The sequence below is a fragment of the Ictalurus punctatus genome, chromosome 18, assembly GCF_001660625.3.
Source record: "Ictalurus punctatus breed USDA103 chromosome 18, Coco_2.0, whole genome shotgun sequence".
NCBI lineage: Eukaryota > Metazoa > Chordata > Actinopteri > Siluriformes > Ictaluridae > Ictalurus > Ictalurus punctatus.
The window spans coordinates 6,402,179-6,408,178 of NC_030433.2; positions in this window are offsets into that span (position 1 = coordinate 6,402,179).

Sequence of the window (6,000 nt, forward strand, 5' to 3'; positions counted from 1 at the left end):
AATATTGTTCCTATGAATGTTTTCAGTAGAGTTTGAGAATTAAGACACGCACAGCCTCAGAAAGAACTTTGCTTTCACAGTTGATGAATGTTTATTTTTTTGTTAGAAATGTCTTGTTGATCTGTGTTAGCATATTAAGCTTTTTTATTTATTTTTTTATTATTTTTTTTTGCATACGCTTAATGTACTATAGATATAAAGTTCTGATGGAATCTAATATATGGAGTATATTTTGGTTTCACATCCTACAACCTCACAAGAGCGTTGCTTTTTTGAATTTTTTTTTTTTCCATTTGCAGTTACATTTAATATTGCGGAAAGTCTGAGAAAACAAGTTAGTTCCTGTTCTCACTTATATACACTATAAACTCTCTCTCTCTCTCTCTCTCTCTCTCTCTCTCTCTCTCTCTCTAGTATGCAGAGTGTTATGGCTTTACCTCTGACTCCTACAAAGCACTGACAATGGAGACTCCTTCCAGAAATGTTATATAAACATCTCCTTAGAGATAACCATTTCACCATTTCAACAATTACATGTTTTTTTTTTAACATTTATTTTGAGCATCCGCCATGCTAGTCCCTGTGTACGTTGTTACTATAGAAACTAGTGTCAGAGCTGCTGATATTGAACATTAATCAACACCTTCTGACCAATGGAAATCAAGAACGCAACAGCACTGTGGTGTAATAGAGAGTAGACATGGAAGCGATATTGCAGGAGAATGGAAATTGTCCAGGTACTGTATAATAATCTGTGCTACTGTACACGTTTCTTGATATATCAGCAATGAAAGCTCATTTTTTTCCCGCATTGGTACATTAGGTTAAGATTTTGTTAACAAGCCCATCTGCTAATAAGCATCAAAACAGCCATATTAAAGCCTGAGTGTTGTACGTCTGCCATCTAAACGCTGCATTTGTTTCTGCCTCATTCCTGACAGTTTATTGTAATATTGTCTCATTAGCTCGGTGAGTCACATGGGCTCGGTGCCAGGCGGTGTGTGGGCAGCAGAAACACACCAGTCGTTGGTTATTTTGAAGCGAATGCGAATGTGTTTCTTTCTAATTCTGTGATCCTGTTACCCTCGCTACTAAAGAAGACAGAGAACTCTCACATGTGGCCAAAGATAGACCGAGGGATGGAGAGAAGGATGAAATGATGAACGTTCCAATAAACACATTTTCAATTAGATCAGATTGTGAGTAGAAATTGGAATAAAACTGCAGGAAAGTGAGGACCGTAATGCATACGGAGAAGGACTGAGAGGAGGAAAGTTTGCAAAAGGGAAAGGAGAGAGCTGTTGGAGGGGACGGTAGGCGGTAATTAGTAAGAGAGAGCCAGCGTGATGATATTTCCGTGAGGCTGCGGCTTGCGCTTAAAAAAGGCCAAACTTTAAACATGGAATTAGACAGCACGGCCCATTCGCTTCTTAAACTCGATGTCCTTCTCGCTCTGACCAGGACGCTGAGACTCTCAAACCATAATACACTGTAATATACAGTATATATACATATATAGTGTTATACATTAGCCTCCCCTGACGCCATTTCACACACTAACTCTCTGTGTGAATGTGTGAATGTGCTGTTACTCTGTGTGTGTCTATGTGTGAAAAAGGAAAATGGACATGATCATGATTTTTTTATTTTTATTTTAAAGAGAAACAGGGTGTATGAAACTATAAATCTATAAATAGATAACTAGATAGGTATAAATGTAAAAAAAAAAAAAAGATAATTGTGAATATTGTTTATATATCTTTTCTTTTTTTATACCATTTTCCCCCATTTGAAAGTAATAATAGTTCTATAGACAGATATTAATTTAGCTTTGTGCACCTTCATTAAAATAAACAAGTCAATAACACAGAGCTTATACACACTGTAATAAAAAATAAAAATAAAAACATTTCTGAAGCATTCCCTGGTTGCAAAAATATCAGCACCCCTACAATTAACACTGTTTGACGCCTCCCCTGGGGAGAATAACATCACCGAGTCTTGTCTTGTAATGTCTAACAAGACTGGAAACTTTCGTAGAGGAGCTTGGAGTCGTTCATGATGCAAAACATTTTAAGCTTGGTTATATTCTTAGCTTTGTGCATGTGGACTTCCTTCTTCGATTCAGACCACAGGTTTTAAGTAGGGTTCAGATCCGGAGACTGAAATGGTCATCGTAAAACACTGATTTTGTGTCCCGCAGGCATTTCGGGTGTTTATTTAGATGTATGTTATGTTGTTTAAAGGTCTGTCTCCAGCCAGGTTTTAACCTCCTGGCAAAGGCAACCACAAACACACTCATTCACCAAGCGTGCAGATTTTCCTGGCCATGGTTTGATTTAGGTGATGTGCTTATTTCAATACACTTTTGCTTCATTTTTTTTTTCTTGTTTAAAGACCTATCTATGGCAAAGTCTTAACTTCCTGGCAGAGGCAACTAGGTTTAGGGCTGAGATATCCTCATACTCACAGTACCTCCATATTTTGGAGTGGATGGTGCCAAATATGCTGATGGTGTTAAAGGACAAAACATTTAATTTTGGTCTCATCTGACCACAACACATCATGTAGTTACATATGTAATGTTTGGTGAAGTTCAGGAGCAGCATTTTGCTGCACTCAGGAAGGGAATCTCTTAAATGCTTCCAAACAGCTTATCATGATTTGTAAACTTGACAATCACAAACGGCACCAAGACGTCAGCAGCAGATCCTTTAATTCCTGTAAGTTGCTATGTGGGTCCTCCATGGGTCGGACTTGTTTGTCCAGGACATCCCACAGATGCTCGATCGGATTGAGATCTGGGGAATTCAGAGGCCGAGTCAACACCTTGATCTCTTTGTCACGTTCCTCAAACCATTCCTGAACTATTTTAGTACTAACCACTGCATACCGGGAACACCCTACAAGACCTGCAGTTTTGGAGATGCTCTGACCCAGTCGTCTAGCCATCACAATTAGGCCCGTGTCAAAGTCGCTCAGATCCTTATGCTTGCCCAATTTCCTGCTTCCAACATGTCAATTTCGAGAACTGACTGTTCACTTGCTGCCTAAAAAATCCCACCCTTTAACAGATATATATATATATATATATATATATATATATATATATATATATATATATATATATATATACACACACACACACACACACACACACACACACATATATATATATATATATATATATATATATATATATATATATATATATATATATATATATATATATATATGATGCTGTAAACATTTTCTGAAGTGGGACACCCCCCCACCCCACCCCACCCCCCCCCAACACTGATTGCAAAATTATCGGCACCCTACAATTAACATTGTTTGACGCCTGCCCTAAAGAGAATAACATCACTGTAAGTCTCCCTGTAATGTCTATCAAGACTGGAGACGTTTGTTGAAGGACTTTGGAGTCTATATTCATAGGTTTGTGTATGTGGATCTCCGTCTTTAATTCAGAGCGATAGATAGAGAGAGTGCACAGGTGTTGCTCAGTCAGGTGAACACACTTTCAGTAGGAATTTGTCTCTTTAGCCAGCAGGTGGGGACAGTAGGCCAGCCAGGCCGTGTGTGTGTGTGTGTGTGTGTGTGTGTGTGTGTGTGTGTGTGTGTGTGTGTGTGAGTGTGAGTGTGTGTGTGTCTGAGCAGACAGCCTGTCAGTGGTAGTGAGAGCTCATTTTCTCACAGCTCTGTGCTCCTGCATTAGCATTCATCATCAAGTTCATCATATCCAAGCCTTAGGGGAAATTTCAGTTGGCTCCAGTAGAGTGAAATAACTGGAAGCTACAGGGATAAACAGGTTGCTAATGGCTTCCCATATCAGTGATTTTTTTTTTTTAATGGACTGTTCCACATGGGCAGGTAAAACCAGTCTGGGATCGTCACCAGTTATCAGTTGAAAACAATTAGATGTTTACACCTAGTGTGACTTGTTGGAACCATCGGATTTGTACAATTTGGCTTTTGCTTTAGAGACTGCTTGGACAAATCGCTTCATTTATTTATTTGGAAAAAGCTTCACCCAACATGACATACAAGTGAAATGGAGTCCAGTCCAGGCTTCGAAGTGCTCCTCCAACTAATCGAACAGAAAAGAATGGAAAGTTTCAACTAAACGACAACGCTGAAGTAAAGATGTTTCTCTGAACACGAACTGGCCCAAAATAATTTGCTGGTTTTAGTTCATTTTCCACCAACGTGAAAGATAACTAGAACAATTACAGAAAAAAATCCAAATGCACTATTACTTTTTCTTGCATTAACACTTCCTCATTGTTTCTCCATTTTTAACAAGTCATAAAAGTCTTGAAATGATAAACTAATTCCATTTATTCCAAGTAATTACAAGTACCTTTACTGCCCAGTGGTATTTCAAGAAAAGGTCTAGAAAAGGGTCAAATCATCTAAAAACCATTATAGAATCATTTCATAAAGAGAAACATTACATTCGAAAGCTTTTCAATTGCTAGTTGTGCAATTCATACCATGTGTGGTGGAAAAAATAAATATGTCCGCAAAACATTCATTTAAATTACAAAGATGCAATCTAAGCAAAACACAAAAGATCCATCCACAAATACACCACAAATACGCCAGATGAACATGGCGAATATGAGCACACTTGGAAAAACCTGCTTTTTACCCATTTGCAAGATTTCTTTACTGCATTCAGGCTTTTCAGACTTATAGAGCACATATACACAACGTTGTTCACTAGCATCTCTGCTAATGACATGAGGACATTCAGGACACTCGAAAGTTTTTTACATTTAATCAATAATTTACTTTCAGTGTATAATTCAGTCTTTAATGTGTACTTGACTTTGAAAGTCAGTCAATATCACACTGAACAAAGAACAAGAGAACTTTTCTTCTGCACATCATCTGGAGGACGCAACTCCCTGTTGTGGAAGATTCCAAATATGTCATAGGGTGAAAATGTTGAGTGAATGGAGAGTACATTTATACATTTAACCTATAATGGATGTTTTATGCATGAGATAAATGTATTTTGTTGATTATTTTTGAAGGTGTATATATATATATATATATATATATATATATATATATATATATATATATATATATATATATATATAAAATTGTATTTTTTTATGAATCTTTTAAGGTACTTAGAAATATAGACATAGGTTACCCTCAATCATGGAATCACCCAAACATTTATTGTCAAAACAAAGACAATTCCTGTGCGTTTGTGGAGAGCCAGGTGCTGCTGTGTCTCTGGGTTGGGTCTCCCCCTGCTGGCTTAGTGTGGTACTGCTGGCCCGAACCCCTGCTGTGTGCTGTCGGTGCTGCTCGCTGGCTGAGCGTGAGTGTGTGAGTGTGTGAGCACCCGTTGAGTAGGTGGGTGAGCTGGAAGGGAGTGGGAGAGGTGGGAAGGGGGGCAGATGGACCGAGGAGAGAAGTTCGTGGAGCTGAGAGAAGGTGTCAGGTACTCAGGAAGGAAGGAGGCTGAAGAAGGACCACTCTTGAACTCTTTTGATGAACTTTGTGAAAAAAGGAAAGCGCGCACACACACACACACACACACACACACACACACACACAAAATACTTTTTTGCTCCCCCCACGATGCTCATTCAGAGGGCCTTTCAGAAATCACATATTCGACATAGTCTTCCTAGCGCCATATTGTGGCCGGCGTGTTTAATTTCTCTTTAATTGACACCAGAGGCTGTTCCTGAGAGTGTGATTCTCACTTTGGGTTGCACGTCACTGTACGGTCTGGATTTATTAGTGGTTTGGTGTTGTGGTCTTCGTCTGGACGTCTCGTAAGGAACAGGTCTCCAGTCCCTTTGTGTGTAAATGTCCCCACAAGGATAGGGATATCTGACAGTTTTGACTTGTGGGGACTTGACCCCATAAGGAAAAAACAGACAAACCTGCAGCTTTTATTTATTTATGTTTAATTAAAAAGACAAAAGTTTTCCTTTTTTGTTACTAAGGTTAAGGATATGGTGTAGTCTC